General features: G+C 35.4%; 1 pseudogene; it reads right to left on the bottom strand.

The window, feature by feature from the left end:
- Positions 1 to 228: 228 nt before the first annotated feature.
- Positions 229 to 17,568, bottom strand: part of LOC126913178 (uncharacterized) — a 28,829-nt pseudogene continuing 11,489 nt past the window's right edge.

Genomic DNA, 17,568 nt, shown 5'->3' with positions numbered 1-17,568 from the left:
AGTAAGTAAGTAAGTAAGTAAGTATAAAACTTACAAGAAAATCAAAAACTGCCTTCTGGATGTTCTAAGCTCATGAAAAGTGCATTTCTTACAAAATCATTATGATTAGAAATTCCTGTGTAGCTCTGCCTGTGATGTATAAGTTCCAAACACTTGTCCAAATTAAATTCATAGTTTAGACTCTCTCATTCTTCATACCCTTACTGTACATAAGAGTTTTTCAGGGTATCAATGAAGTATATTCACATTATCTGAAGTTATTACTGTGGGATTAAGATTTTCTTCTTCTTCTTCTTTTGGTAGGCTTTCCTAAGATCAAAACAAAGACCAAATGATTTAAAGCTAAGATTGCAATTGATATGTGTGTGTCTTCATGTGTGTGTATATATATATATATATATCTAATGTGTGTGTTAAATTACATGTATGTTTATCTTAATATAAAAGAACTCATTTTAAGCATCTAATTATTTTTCCCTTTCAGGCCAGAAATCTAGATATTACCATGCAGTGATCTGAACAGACACCTAACTGAAGATCTAACAATATATAAACAAACAAACAAGTAAGTAAATTATTTGAAGATCAATTTTGGTAGGTTTATGAATAGAGAAATGTTTTATTTCTACATACATGCCTAAGTAATTAGATGCCAGTAGATGGTGCTCACTGTGTAGTATAGCCTCTGGGGTTAGTAAGACCAATAAAATTTGTTGCTGTGCAATGAAGTTGATGTCTGTGCAACTCTTTACAGCTACTCTGAACAGATGGTAGGTATGTTCTGTGTAATTTAGTGTGTAGTACTAGCTTGAATACAGATTCATATACCACATGAAGACTTTTCAGGGAGTGCTTTAGCTGGAAAGAGAGAAGAGATCCATACCTCTCCTGTGGATGACAGCTTGGTGGCACAAGAGGTGAAGTTACATTGGGAGAGATTCAAAGGAGAAAAGATATGGAGGGACACTCTCAAAACAGCAGATAACTAAGGCCAAGAAGAAACCTAAAATTACCTACAGTAGGTTGCGAGGAGAAAAGAGAATGACAGACAAGGGGTCACAAGACTGAAGGAAATGTTGCTGAAAATAGGAAAATTACAATCTGAATAGGTTAAATGAAAGTGGATATGAAGAAGAGACTCAGAAGACAAGACATTCAAGAAAATTAGTAGGGAAATATGAAGGATAAATAAGTGAGATGGGGCTAAGAGAGAATAATACTTGCAGGGAAAAGAGTCATAGGGAAAACAAATATGCAATGAAATGACTATGTGTATACTTAGGAAATACATATTATCACAAATACCACCTTGGTGTAATGTTTGAACAAGAAGAGTGAGGGTTAAATCCTAGCAGTTCTTGAAATGAATTCACTGACTTGTGCTCCCACAGAGAGAGAAAGAGAGTATATTTATTTATTTATTTATTCTGCTTGGAATACCTTGGGGGCAGGTCTGTCTAGAGCACTGGTTGGTGCCTGTCTCCTGGAAGGTTGCTATATTTGGAAGCGTATTGAAATTGACATTTGCCTCTGTGTAGTTATTTGCTATACTGTTGCCTGTGGTTGTGATGTAGAGCCCAGTGACACTGCCTAGTGTGGAACAGAAATGCTCTGGTGACTTGTTTGGATTGTGCCATGAGACACATTCTTGGACTAATACTGCCAGCCTGACAGTAAGATTAATAGTGGCAGATCTAAAATGTGTTGGATGGAGACTGCTACCAGTTTATTCAGAAGGCTCACTTCATTTTCCTATGGCATATGTGTAGGCAGAAGGGTAGCTGCGGGCCCAGAGGAATTCTTCCCAGAAAGTTCCTACTGAGAAGTGGGGAGATAGAGAGGGAAGTACAGCCTTCTTTCTCTCTTCCAGCAGATGGTGGCAGAGATCCTTCCCTAGACCTTCCACAGCCATTTGTGGTTCTCTGCTTCTCAGTCTTATGAGCCTGATGTCATGACATAAAGGCAGCAAAGTATCTGTGTCGGGGCATGGTGGAAGAAGTGATGAAAGCAAGGGAGACGGTATCTTGGAGAACAATGTTACAAAATCTGAAAGTGTCAAAGTTATTTGTTAGATCTGCGTACACTAGTGTATCTTAATGATTTGTAAACTTAGCAGAGCTTCTATTTAAAAAAAAAAAAAAAAAAAAGTACATCACTTGTGTACCTAGAATCCTAAAACATTCCCTGTTTGCAAGAATAATGTTTATATGCTGGGGAGGGTGGGAGGAGGTGGGGGGGGAGGAATATTTTGAGATTGTTAAATTTAATGCAGGTTTTAAAATTTTTTTTAACAACTCTTTCAATCCATGTCCTGCTTTATAGAAAAAAAAAAAAAGTACCTATAAAAAGAAACTAAAAAAAGAAGTAACAGATATGTCAAAGCAAACTGTAAAATATAATTAATATTGCTTTTTCAAAATTCGTTTTTATATCTTTAGACCTTCTTCATCTACCAATACATTATTTATCTTTGATTTTTGTGTATATGTTTAAAAATTGTTAGCATCTAAATTTTATGAACACAACTGATTTCATATAAATTTATAATGCAAAACAAGATGATATATACTTTAGTCTGTGGAAGGTACACGGCTGTTTAGCTTCAGCATACCTTAGCTGTAGAAACAGAGTAATCCTGCTCTGAACATGGAAACAGTGTTCCAAAGATACAATCAATGAATGATTTGTCTTCTTTGATCAGTTTCTAAACCTTACTAATAATTTTCTCATTACATTAAGATTTACATTTAAGATACTGTAATTTTTCTTATGTTGTTATTTAGCTGAGTTAGCTTAGATTTTGCACAATTTTGTGCATTTAGAAATTTCACACAACTATTTCATACAGAGATGTGAATATCATGCCAGTTAAACTAATGTTTTTTATTTGCTTAAAACAGTGCTGCAGCTGTCTGGCAGCCTTTTTCAGACCTAATTATTTCTTTGAGGACCTGTAACTGGCAACTTACCTCACCCATTAACTGAATCTAGGGGTTAGAAAACTGAGTCGGGCACTGTCCTTCCCTCTGCAATGACGTTTATGCCGGTGAGTGGTGTGAAGTGCTGGTTTTCAGGTTGGAGAGGCTGCCTCCTACTCTAGCTCTGATTCAATCAGCCTTTCCGGAGTGTGTCTGTCATTAAGGATATAAGTACTCCCTTTGAAATCAATGGCACTATTCGCACACTTAGTCAGATGTACTGAAAGTAGATTGCTGAACTGGGACCATTCTGCACCACCTAAATGACTATATACTCTTCAGGACAATGGAAAATCAGTCTCAGAGTTACTTTAAAAATGACTCAGAAAATGATTATATTTGCTTTCAACTGTCTTCTGGTGAAAATGAACTGTTCAAACAAAATGTGGAGAATCACCACTCATAGCACTGGATATATATATATATATATATATAAAAAAAAAAGAACAGATATAAAAAAAAGTTTTCTCCTGTTATTTTGACAATATTGCACGTTGATTTGTGATGCTGTACCAATAAAGTTAAGGAACTGAATTGTTATTCTAGCATTGCATGTTTGGAGTACAATATAGAGGCTGATTTTCTGTTTATGAAGTGCTTGAAAGAAAAATGTGTTGATTATTCACATTTAATTCTTCAAAAAAAAATAATCAGGTGTAATAGGGGAGAAAATTGTGTTCCCTCTGTGAATCTAAACACCTGTTGATTTTCTGTAGTACTTTTCTTTCCTAAAGAAAGTACAGCTTGATCTGTACAGAACCCTACTCTGATTTCTTACAATAGTGGTGGTATGTTAACTCTAGCAGGGATAAGATTTGGTGTAGTTAAAACTCATGGTGTTTCACAACACAAATATTTTGTCAATAGAATAAATAGAGGACCAGACATAAACAGAAATGTAACATAAATATACTTTAAATTAGAGTTCACTGTTATGTTGACTTAGCCAATCAATAAGTGTTATAAATGGTCCTTGACCATCCTTGCCGAATGTATGCAACTGGAAACCACAGAAAAACAGTATAATGAGAAGACTGAAATTAAAAGACCATCATGGTCTCTCTGCATCTAGTGGGGCTCAAGGTGTGGTCTCCATTGCTTTGGGGTAGCAGACTTTACGTAACAGTTATGTAAGCTTGGATTTTTATGACTCTGCATTCATTTTCTTGTTTCATTTCTGCTTCTGTACTTTTATTACTTTTATCCATCAAATCAACATGTATAATTACAGAAAAGTCATTTTGTTTATTTGTTTTTATTTTTCTTTAGAAAAAAATAGCTATTAGTATAATTTTACTTGGTTGCTAATGCTTTCCATTATATGAGACATTTTTTACTTATAATATCCTCTTGACTTATTGAACTGCTCCCACCTCTCTCCTTAATTGTTTAAATACAATTAGAGGTCTGGATGAAATGAATCACCTTGGCAAGAATTCAGCCAGCTTTACTGCCAGAGACTGGGTGGGAAAAAATGTTATATTGGCACACTTGATTTCAAAACAATTCCAAATGTGTCCATATGTGGTATCAATTCCAGCTGAAACTCTGGAGGGTGACTAATTAAAAGGTATTGTAAATCCATTGTGACACACTAAGTGTGTCATGCCAAAGTGTGGTTTAGCAAATGTATCCTAGAAGACAGAAAATTATCAATGGTATCCTTGAATGGCCTCTACAATGAGGAAAAAAAAAAAAAAAGCCATAGATTTCTGCTATTTTTATCTTTTCTTAGCAGAGGTCAATCAGTGACCCAAAACAGGAAGGGAAGACGGGACAAAGAGTGCTAACCAGTATGGCTGGATTGATTAAAGAGGTGTGATAAGCTGATGCCAAGTGGAATTTATAGTACTGTAATTGCCTTATAAGAATGGAAGACAGACAGGTCCTCTACTTTTCCTGTGTGTGTAATTCTTTCTGCCTTCAGGATGTCCTCTGAGAAGGTTGTTCAGGCTCTCCTTGGAGTTTCTGAACTGTCTTCCAGAGCAAGATTCCAGTTTTCTGTTTTCTGGGTGCTTCAGATTTGGTCTTCAGGGAAAAGTGAGGTGTCTGATGTTGGAGGGGTAGTGTTATGCACTGTGCCAGTTGCAGAGATGGCTGAGGCAGGAAGAGCTCAGCAGCTTTGGCTGTTATGGAGATGTGTTAGAGAATGCAGGAAAGGGAGTACAGGACTCGGGAGGAGAACATTTGAAGGGAAAGAAAATAGTAACTTTGGAATGGTTAGGATAGCTGGAGTGGAAGAAAAACTGAAACTGGGAGATTAGGAGGGGTGAGATTTAGGAAGAATGAAGAGATTCTCTGCAGTGGCCAGGAGAAGTAAGAAATAGCACTCTAGGCAGACAAAGGAGAAAAAAAGTAAATTAATTGAGCATTCACGTAGAAGGGGCTTGGGAAGCTGCCTGCCTTGTCCTGCAAGTGTATTAGGCTGGTGATAGCATCTCTTTTTCCTCTCCTCATCCTCTGCTAGAAATATGAAAGTGGTAAATGGAAAAAAAAAAAAGAAACTGTGTCTTAATAAAACAATTGCAAAACAATTAGTTTCCAGAGGTAATACAGTTACCTCCCTTATAGTGTTGTAATGTGGCCTAGCCCCATACACTATATTCTCACCCAATTCTGGAAAGGATATAAGGATATAAGGATATCTTTTTTTTTTTTTCCTTTAGATGTGTACTCCTGTGTTTCACTCATCAATAAGTCATTTTTCAGTTAATACGCAATTCTGTGTCTTCAGGCCAGCCAGCCTCATCTAGGCACAGCTAAATGAAAGTACTCTTAGTTCCTGAAACACCAGTAACTAAAAGGTTCCCATTGACTAGATGGATTATAAGCAGAATAAATAATAATAATAATAAAAATAAAAAACTTCATATCAGAATACTTATATAGAATAGGTTCAAAACAGAGCTTGAGCTTTCAGGTTTCACAATATTTTTCTTTAATAAACATGAACTATATTATTTTAAATATCTTCCCATTTTTTTTTCGTCTTCTAACAGCTGTTTCTTTCATACTTCTCTTATTCATAAACACATGATGAAAAACAAACATGATTTGGCAATTACCAGAGGGTGTCTTCATTTTGATAGTTTCCTTAGAGGCTACATTATTCTTCCACCATTTTTACATTCACAAGCTAAAAGATTACAGTAGGAGGTGTTTAGACTGTGGAGAGAATGTTCTCCCATCTGTGGCAGTATACAGAAGTATCTTTTTATAGAAGGATTTTTTATTTTTTTTCCCCTGAGTATATGGATACTGAGATGTGTAGGTTTATTGATGAAACGTCCAAAAGTAAGGAGAGATTGTAGCATAATCGCACATCTTCCACATCCTACATAAAAGAGAAACTTCAATAGTATCCCACCTGCTCTTGGGTATGTTTAGTTTCCTATGAAGATTTCATCTGTGGTTCCTTTGTGAAGAATATGCATACCAGAATATGACATTAAGTTTGAACATTTCTGAGTTTCATTTAGCTTTGTTACCCATTAGGGAAACAAGTTACTAGTGTCTGTTCATCTTTATAGAGTGTAGATATGAGACAAGTTAATCAAAATAGAACAGAGGAAGAAAAAAAAAACAAACAGTACACTATTTAACACTTCTCTGAGGTCATGGCTAATTCCACTTACTATTTAAATAATTATGAATGATGTAGACAAAGTATTGGATAATATGGACAAGCAATAGAAGAAAACTACCTCTTGTCCTTGTTAGAGAGGTCTTTTAAATCATTTCATTTTCTACATACTTTTCTCATTTATATCAGAAAAGAAAAATGGTGTAACCCAAAAGACATTATATTTTTCAATAAATTAGAGTTTAAATTGCTGGTCTAACTGTACCATAGATGAAAAATAATTTTCTTTCAACATTACATTAGGGTGGCAATAACTGGTGTAATTTTATTAATTAAACATAAGCATATGATTTTTATACTTTAACCAACAACTGCGTATTCACAGATGCAGGAAAAATGCATGTCCAGATGAGTTAATTTTCACAACACAAAACTGCAGCTCATATTATTAGTTCACAGAAATTGTTTCTGTGATGAGACTTTTAGTGATGTATGACAGTATGGGTAGCAGAAAGGCAAGAAAGTGGAATAAGAAAATAACAGCAAAGATTTTGTTGTCCCCTTTTCCTTTTTTCCTTTCATTTTTAGGCTTTTTTTTTTTCCTGAAATCAGTGAGATTGAAAAAGCAATTAGTCAGAAAAGACAAAGGTTTACTGTTTTGATTTACAGAAAAAAAAAAAAAATGGCATACGTAAGGCCTGAAGAAGAGAGTCAATTATAGGACCATTACAGAGAAGCAGACAACTTCAGCTGACAAGAACTGGGCTAGAAGCCAGTGAGTGACCTTGAATATGGGGGAGCAATGGTGTGACCATTCAATACGAAGCCTTGTCCTGTAGTTATGCAGGACAAACTGAATTATGACTTTTGGGTAGTCTTTACATGGGTGGGAGGCTTGTAAGGCTTCTCTCCTTTTGGAAAGCTTGATTTCAAGTCCAGGGGAAGGTGGGAGCACCTTTAGGTTCTTTATCTACAATAATGCATATACTGTCTATATATCTTCTGAGACCTGAAGAATGTTTTTTCTGTATTTCCTTTCTCAAATCTTTACTTGAACCACTAAAATACATATATAACACTTAGTTTTATACAACAACTGTAGTGAAATAACTTGCTTTTTTCTTACACAGTGCAAGTAAGGATACAGTAGGAAGAAAAGATGCATGTGTAATCTGGCATTTCCTGGTTTTTGATTACTCAGTCACAGATAACAAAACAAACAAACAAACATTTTAAAACTATTATATCTAATTTTGAAAACTGAATATAAGATTTCATGTAAATATCTTGGACACATGTTCAGATGGATTCCAAAATCCTTTTATTAAAACTTTAATTAACTATCAGTGAGTTAGCCTGCTTAGAGACACTAGAATTCATGATTGGCACTTTTGTATATCTTAGTCTGTATTGCACCAACTGACAGCAGTTTAGGGAATGATCATGTTCTTCTGGAATGTGTATTTCTTGGAATTAGAACACAATATTTCACAGATGTTGATAAACTGAACACTCCAGTAAATGCACTGAAACTTGGCAGAAGACCACTTACCAGCCTAGAATAATTACATCTATAGATCATAGACAGGTCACTCCAAGACCTGACCTGGATGGAGTTTCAGGAACTGAAGTTTCTAGTTCCTTACATGCAAATCAGTATTTTAAAAGCTAGGCAAAACTGGCATAGACCCTGCTCACTAATGCCAGTGACTTGTTCTCTGCTGATCTGTTTCCTCAGTACTGTTTGTTGCCAGAGGAAGGAGGCAGGAGCAAGGGTCAGATTTGATGGAGCTATGGCAAGACTGCATCAGTAAGGAAGATGAATCTATAAAGATTGGAATGGTTCAAGTAGTCTTCAGCACTGGGAATTAGTGAACAAAAACTGCAATGAGGTTTTGAAAACCATACGTTAATTATCCTTGAAAAAAATAAATTTGACTATTGCTATCTTGCTTGATCCATGAAATAACAAGTTGTTAAGACAATTTAGAAAAAGTTCTTGTTGGGTAAAACAGCAATTAACAATCTAAGTAAAATTTCTTTGAAAATGTTCTTTCCAAATCCTCATTCAACTAGCTGTACAATGGAGAAAAATTTAATTTTACTATGTGGCATTTTAAAGCCACATTAGAATAATCTTTGATTTTGGCACATTTTCAAATTGTCATTACGTTTGTTATGAATGCCTTATCCATTCTAAGAAATTGGATGTGATTAAATTTAATTCAAAGATGTTTAAATACTTGTTTCTCTCTTGTTTGTTAAAACAATAACAATAACAAAAATACAACCGATGCTACCTGAGTCTACACTATCATGGTAGTTTTTATTCCTGCGATTCATCTTGCAAATCAAGTCCTTCAAGACTGAGTCAGCTGTATGTCATTGATTTGTAAAGAAGGATTTTCAAGCAAAAACTTACTGTTGCAAAATGACTTAAAGACGTATTTTGGAGGAGTGTATCACAAGTGAGAACTGTGGTAAAGATTAATATTACAGTGCTAGTTCCCATTCCTAGTTGCTTTAATAGGTTCTCTTTGGAAAACTAGGAAATGATATGAATCCAGGGAAAAGCATGCAAGAGCTTGCACATATAAAGCTATGAATATGTAAATCTTGCATATTGATAAAGTATGTCATGGAGATTGTTGTATGGAGTGATCTGCCACTGAAGATTAGAGTAAGCCAAAGTCAGACCAGTTTTATAGCCCTTAGAAAGATTGGGTTTTATTCTTTTCATTATCTGTTTTACAATTGTGTTTAGACCCAATCTGGAAATAGTATCTTTATTGCTAAGTACTTCAGAAATGTACAGCTAATCCTTGTCCTAAAAGTCTGAAAAAAAAAAAAAGCACAAGAAAACAAACAAAACAAACAAACAAAAACAGTATAGAAAGGAAGTGAAAACAAAGATCTGAAGTGATTTGACCCTGTTCATACGAGTCTGCTTGCTAAAAACAGAACTGTTTTGTCCCAATGGAAATCAAGTATTTAAGAGCAAAACAAAAAGAAAACTCCCTCCTCTCAAAAGCATAAATTGTTGGAATCTGGGAAAAGCAGCAAAGAGATGGAAACGTTAATATCTGTTGTAAGTATTGATATATGCATCTACATAATAAGCCTGCAAAGTAACTTAAACTAATCTTATTTATATTATAAAAATGCCATAATTTTTGAAAGCATAATTGATTGCAGCAATGAAATGACAATGACAATTTAACAATGAAATGTCATCTATCTAGTGATTAGGTACTGCTTCCAGTAGTACGGAACAAAAAAAAAAGAAGGATGAAACCTAGCTCTGAAATATATCAGTGTTCCAGTCTTTTTGAAAAACTGTACAACTAGCTATTGACAGTAAGATATAAATACGTTTTTCCAAGAAAAGTCACTTTTTTTTTTTTCTGAAATCTACACTCTATGGGCGTTACTCTGGCTGCGGGTTTGTTTGTTTGTTTTCAATAGAATAATTCCCTTTCTGATAAAATGTACCTTGATTGCTTCTTCTGAGTCTCTTCACATCATTCTCAGCTCCTGAGACAAAAATTAAGATTAGTGTATTAGTGGTTGGTCTGTTTGCATGCATGAATTTGTTGATACCCAATAAAGTCCCCATTAGTACTGCTCTATGTAACACTCTCTCTGGTCTCTGGCACATACCATTTCTTGCCAATGTTCAGAGATACAACTCAGGTCATCTTTGATTAAGGCATCTTCACACAGGCTGCATAAATTCACAACATCAAGTCTTATCACCAAGGTGAAAGTTACTGCCATGTGGAAAACAAGATCTGAGTTAGACTGTCATCACCAGATCTTGCATATCTTTCCTTGATAGTTCACTAGAGAAAGCTAATACTCTCCAGCTTTACCATCTCAGGTGAGATGGTAAAGCTGGAGTTGGATGGTAAAGCTGGAGTCTCATCTTGTTGAGAAGAAATGAGTTTGCTCAGGTTTCCATGCTTGCTATAACATTTACTATAAAATTATATATATATGCATATTATTTTTTATTTTAAAAAGAAACTCTCATTTCCAAAAAAAAAAAAAAGTCATAGGTTTATTGTAGAGGGAATTCTATTTTAAAATAGTATTGACTTATCTGAATTATTTGGTTTGGAGAAACCACTGTGATTCACCATAAGTTTCAACATTCCTTGCAATATTTTCACTATTTATCCATTTATGCTAATATACAAATCCAAATCAGAATATCCTTATAGCCACTGTCAAAGATTCATCTACTTCTATCAAAACAAATCTATATTAATTTATTCAAGTGCTTACATTAAATCTTAACAATTCAGGTCTGGTACTGCTTCCTTCTAAAACTAATGACTGAAACTGGAAAGCTTCAAATTCTTGCTGCTTTACACAAACTTAAATCAAGTTATTGTTGAACAAATTACTTAATATTTTCAATCCTAAATACTGTAGTTCAATAGGAGTTTCATCAGCAGATTTTTCTCCATTTAAAGTAAATGCCTTAGGTCTTTCTGTCTATCTATCTTTCTTTCCTCTTACCACTGCTGAGATTATTTGTTCAACTAGGAACAAGAGTTTAACAATGAAGTTTCCTTTCCTGACATAATTTTATAACTATTCTTTTAAGCATTTGTATTTTGACATTAAAATGCTGAGATTTTTGTTGTTGTTTGCTTTTGTTGTTATTATTACAGTATTCTACAATGAAATGGTCAAAATATTTCTATATTTAATAGATATTATAATAACAGATATAATATATTATAAATTATATATATATATATATATATTATTATAACGGATAACATGTTCCAAACTGAATGACAACTGAATGACTGACTGTGGGGTTTTGAAATATGGTTGTATATATTTCAGTTCTTGTATTTTTTTCTGTCATTTTAAGTATCCACTACAATACATCAGGGCACATTTACGACACAGAAATATTTAGCTGTCTTCAGCCCTTATAACTGAAGGACAGAGTTATATAAAAATGTAATCCCTCTGGTTATTACAAGGCTTTGTGCTGCATTCTTAGCAGTAAGGGGTTTAGACCTAGACTGAGGATGGCAGCAAAGAAAAGTCTTATTTTTGTTTTTGTTTGCCAGGATTACCTACATTCTCTATATAGCGAGAGAGAACATTAGTTTTGTCATGATACAGCTAAGACAAGAAAGAAAAAAAAAATGTTTGGAGGGAGCATCTGAAATACTTTGCATGTATTAGTGACTTTTAAATAAAACATGATAGTTACATTTCATCTCCAATCATATTGCTCAATCAATCTTGAAATGTCCTTCTAGAGCTTTTCACATTCAGTCTTTACTTTTATGGCCATGAATGATATAATGTCAGGTTTATCCCCTTACTATTCACCCTACTTTCCTGATCATTTTGTGAATATTCTTGACAGCAGAACTCAGTAGGTGTTCACTCCTTGCATTGTGAAAATTGTCTTTTAATTCCTCCTATCTGTTGTTATCTTGTATTTAACTAGTTATTTATTCAAGGGAACATACTTCTCCTTATCTTCTAAAAGTTTATTTTTAAAAGATTTTATCGATTTTGGAAATCTAGTTTGACTAAACTCGCAAAATTTGCACTTGTTCTATATTTGTTTATTTCTTGAAGAAACTCCAGTAGCTTTCTGAAGCAGGAATGTCATTTGCAGAAGCATTATTCTTTACATCTGTCTTAAATCTCCTGGACAGTAATTCAGTAGTTTAAGGCTTCTACTTCTGCTTATTGCCAGTGAAAGGGAAAACAGTTATTTTTTTTTTCCCTTACAACACCACTTTGTATTTTTTTAAAATCCATTTGGTCTTAAGAAGGTCTTTCCCTTGATCAGAAGATTTCCTCTTTCTGCTCCCTTATCTCTGTACCTTTGTTTGTCTGCTTTCTTATCATATGTATGTAGTGAAGAAAGTAAAGGATTCATTGCATCTGTGTTCCCCATTGTATTTTATACCTATAAATAACCAACACAGAAGAGTAACAGGTCATTATATTTCCTTATTTGATTGGAATTTAACTCTCTCACAGTGATATCCTTAGGAAAGAGAACAGTTACTAAAATGAGTTCTTTATTTAATTTCTTGATCAGTCTCCCATTACGAATGTGTGCCTGGTTTTCCACAGCATTAAAGGAATACTTCTCCATTTAATGAAGTCTATAAAGCAGCTGTCATAGCAGTAAAGACAACTATTTTAAAATCTGAGTTTGTATATGCCAATGTGAGTCATTAGTCTTTCAGTCTATTTTGTAAGGTTTAGTAAGCATAACCTCAGTTCTCTTCAATTGGTGAGACTTTTAATATCCTACCACTCTAGAACTTGCACAAATGCTAACTTTAATTGCTGAGCTTGCTTTGTGCTCTATTTGGAGCTCTTTGTATCTTGGGAGACAAGGAAGAGAGTTCAAGTTGCTAGTGTCTCAAAGATTTGGGCTTGGAGATATACTTTTCATTCTCTGAATTCACTTTTTTTGCTCTGGTCATCGTGCTAGTCAGTATGGAAAAGTCAATGCAAAGGTATGGTATGAAGTCAATCTTACTTCGCTTTCCTTCTCTGTTGAAAAAAACAGCAGTAGCCAAATGCATCTTTATTTTCATTCATTCACACAGTATTAGTAATATGACCATTTAGTTTTCATAGAATCATAGAATATCCTGAATTGGAAGAGATCAACAATGATCATTATTTCCAGCTGATGGTTACCAACAGGACTACCTAAAAATTAAACAGTCTGAGTGTGTTGTCCAAATGCTTCTTGAAGTCCTGCAGGCCTGGTACTGTGACCACTTTCCTGAGGAGCTTGTTCTAGTGCCCATTCACCCTCTCAGTGAAGAATCTGTTCCTAATATTCAGTCTGAACCTCTCCTGAACTTCTGCCATTCCCTTGGATATGGTCACTTTTCACCAGAGAGAAGAGATTAGTCTTTTTGTGAGGAAGCTGTAGACTGAAGTGAGGACACTCCTCATCCTCTAAGCTGAACAAATCAAGTGACTTCAGCCACTCCTAATACATTTCCCCTACATACACTTTCCCATCGTTGATGACCTCCTTTGGACACTCTCTAATAGCTTTATGTCCTTCTTATGTTGTGGCACCCAAAACTGCACACAGTACTCTAGGTGAGGCCACACCAGAACAGAGTAGAGGGGGACTAGCTATCAGTATCATGCTTTGATGCACCCCAGGATACGGTTGGCCCTTTTGGCTGCCAGGACACACTGTTGACTCATATTCAACTTGCTGTTGACCAGAAAACCCAGGTCCCTTTCCACAGGGCTACTATCCAGACTCTCGTCCCCCGGACTTTATGTATAGTCAGGGTTGCCCCATCCCAGGTGAAGAATCTGGCACTTCCTGTTCTTAAATTTCATATTGTTGGTGATTGCCCACCCCTCTAATCTGTCAAGATCTTTCTGCAAGGTCTCTCCACCTTTGAGGGAGTCAACAACTCCTCCTAATTTAGTATCATCTGAAGACTTTCTTAGTGTGCATTAGAATCCTACATCCAGATAATTTATAAAAAAATTTAATAGAACCCCACTAGGGACAGATCATCAGCCTGTTGTAACCCCATTTTCTATAACCCTTTGAGCTTGACCTGTCAGCCAATTTTTCACCCACCATACTATGCATTTATGGGTGAATCTATATTTATAGGCTGGATATTTTGTCCAGTAAGATACAGTGAGAAACAGTATTGAAAGCTTAGATGAAATCTAAAAGTCCAAAAATTTCACTCCAAGATAGGCTATTCCTAAACAGGACCAAACATATTGGGATATGTAATGGCAGATTTTTTTTCATTGAATCATAGAATCATTAAGGTTGGAAAAGGCCTTCGAGATCATCTGGTCCAACTACCACCCTACTACCAATGTCACCCACAGAACCATGTCTCTAAGCACCAAGTCCAACCTTTCCTTGAACACCCCCAGGGACAGTGATGCCACCAATTCCCTGGGCAACTTGTTCCAATGCCTGACTACTCTTTTTGAGAAGAAATGTCTCCTAATTTGTAACCTGAACCTCCTGTGGTACAGATACCTTCATAACTGTGCTTCTCTGAGTATAGGTTCTAGTACTTCCATGTAGAGAACAAGTTGAATGAAACCCATGCACTTGTATGTCTATGCTGAAAAACAAACACATTTCTCCAAATCACTAACAAGAAGAAAAAAAAGTGTTTGTCATAAGTAACTGTACTATTCTACATAGTGTCTCATCCAGTCTCATCAGACAAGCAACATGATGTTGTGCAAATGTTGAACTGCAAAAATCCTGGTATGTTTTGAAAAAATAAAGTTGTGATTTTGAATGAAATGCTGTTGTGAACACAGGACTAAAAGAGTGCCTCTGCATAGCTTTAGAGTCATTTTGCTTCCCCTACAGCAATTACCTAAAACTGTGCAAAAGTGATCTTGTCCTTAAGGTCATGGTGGGAAAAAGATGGAAAAGAATAAGAAGACCCAGTCATATTAGATCAGAGAAGAAAAAAAAAATCTAATGAATAAAATACGTAGAAATTCTTCTGATATAATGAGTGGGTGGTGACTACAAAGGAGATTCTCAGGGCCTGATAGTGCCAGGTGGTGCCATCAGTGCCAGGTGAATTTCAAGGTCATTTGGGACATTCCTACCCTTGCCTTATGCTGAATTACTCTTTGATTCAACTCTGTACTACTCTCTCTTTTAGTCCCTTTGCATCAACATCCTCCTATTTTTTGTATTTGCATAAATGTGTTTTATTAAGATTTTTACTTTTGAGATTTTTTTCCCTTTCTGTTTACCTTCAGCTAATTCCTTCTGTCCTACCAAAAACCTACCTCATGAGATGAAAAATTGTGCACAGCTGCCAAAATAAATAAATAAATAGAATAAATACAATAAAAAGAAAATCACACACTCCTGTGAGTCTCTCAGTCTTTGACATTGCTTATTCATGTGAGGGTGAAAACTAGGTGTTCATATTTCCCTTATGTTTCCCTTTCTGTGGAAATGCTGTTCTGCTGTTGACAGAAAAAAAAAAAAAAAAAAAGAAAAAAAAAAGTGAGAGAGAGAGGACTGAGTGAAAGTGATCTGTGATCATTCTCTTTCAATCACATTCTTGTTAAGATATATTGAATTCTTCTTGATCACTCTTCATGAAATTCTTCTTGTTTTTATGTGATGATGGAAGTCTAAAACCAGTGGTTAACTACAGGAAATACCCATTTCTTCACAGTCTTGTGGCCTTCACTTACCACCACTGTAGTGGTGGAATGGCTATCGAAGATTGGCAAGAGAACAGCAGACTTTTTATTCAGGAAATGTATCATTCATTGGTAAAATAAAGTGGGTAGCTTCTGGCTGAGTTCCACTGGTAGATGTATTTGGTAGTCTAAAAGGGAGAAAGGGGATAACCTGGATGCTGGTTTATGCAAGTCTTCTGGCTTGGAATATATTCTCTGGAACTGGATTGGACTGAATTGCAGTTCAGTGGTGAGAATTAACAGATATGGGTTAGACAAAATGGTGAAGCAGTCTGACTCAGAGAATAGTTTTGAGCTGTCAGATAAGTCTTTTTAGCTAAGCCATGAGAGGAAGGAATAATCTAGGCATATGAATTAGAAGGCAACCCTCTAGCAATTTATACAGGTCAGACAAGGGCTATTCGAATTGTTAATTAAACCTTATTTTTAAGTTCTAAGTTATTATTGTAAAAATAAAATCTTTAGTTAAGCATATCTGTGGAAATCCCAACATAACACAAGCTGATGAAAAGGTCTGACCATTTTGGTTGTTTAAGGAATCACAGTATTTATGGTATCATGGTATTTATGGAATCTTTGCTTTGCCACAGGGAATAGACACTGCCCATCAACTATAATATTTTTTTCTGATATTTTGAACCTACCATTTTAAGCCAACCCTATGAGCAAAGAGGGCTGAAGGGCAAGTTCTCTGACAAACATGTTCTACATGTTGAATGGATCCTTATTTTCAGTCTCTCTTAAGTGAAACGCTGGAAAAAAAAATAATTCTAACTTTGGAAAAATATTATCAAAAAAGATTGAGCTTCTGTGGCCACAAAGGATGTATAGTGCTTATAGTCTGAGTTTATTGCAGTATAAAAGGAAAAACACAGTTTCTGTACATATTACATATTGGTCAAAGTTCTCTGACCTGAGGTATTCAGTTATTTAATTGATTTTTTGTGATTTTTCATTTTGATAGGAGATACGTTGTATTGTTATTGTCCTTCTCCAGTTTTCCTGTACATAATGATGAAGGATTGAGAGCTATCATATTTCACTTGCATGAGATAACAATTTGTTTTGGAGATGGTACTCCTAGACTTTTTTTTTAGTCTTGATTATTACATCTTAATAAATATTTGACATGATCTGAGAGAAAATTTAAAAAGAATGTTAATTCTGAAGCTAAACCAAAAATTAATCTTGAAAATTTATGTACAAAGAAGCTCTTAAACTCACAACTGACCCTGAACATGTGCGGGATTTGCTGCTCCACCTGGATCCGTACAAGTCCATGGATGGGATTCATCCCAGGGTGCTGAGAGATAGCTGGCTGACGTCATTGTGGGACCTCTCTCAGTTATTTTTCAGTGATCTTGGGAATCTGGAGAGGTCCCATTGGACTGGAAGCTGGCAAATGTTGTGCCGATTTTCAAGAAGGGCAAGAAAGAAGACCCTGGCAACTATAGGTCTGTCTGTCTCACATCAGTGCCTGGTAAAATTATGGAGAGGATGATCCTTGAAGTTATTGAAGGGCACCTGGGGGACAATACAGTCTTTGGTTCCAGCCAGCAGGGGTTCATGAGGGGTAGGTCCTGTTTGACTAACTTGATTTCCTTTTATGTTAAGATCACCCATCTAGTCGATCAAGGGAAACCAGCTGATATGATCTTTTTGGATTTCAGGAAAGCTTTTGACACGGTTTCCCATAGGATCCTACTGGACAAAATGTCCAGCATACAGCTAAACAAACACATCATACGATGGGTGAGC

Source organism: Cygnus atratus, chromosome 2 (genome assembly GCF_013377495.2).
Source record: "Cygnus atratus isolate AKBS03 ecotype Queensland, Australia chromosome 2, CAtr_DNAZoo_HiC_assembly, whole genome shotgun sequence".
Lineage (NCBI taxonomy): Eukaryota > Metazoa > Chordata > Aves > Anseriformes > Anatidae > Cygnus > Cygnus atratus.
The sequence above is the reverse complement of the archived record's forward strand: the minus strand, read 5'-3'. Positions and strand labels throughout refer to the sequence as shown.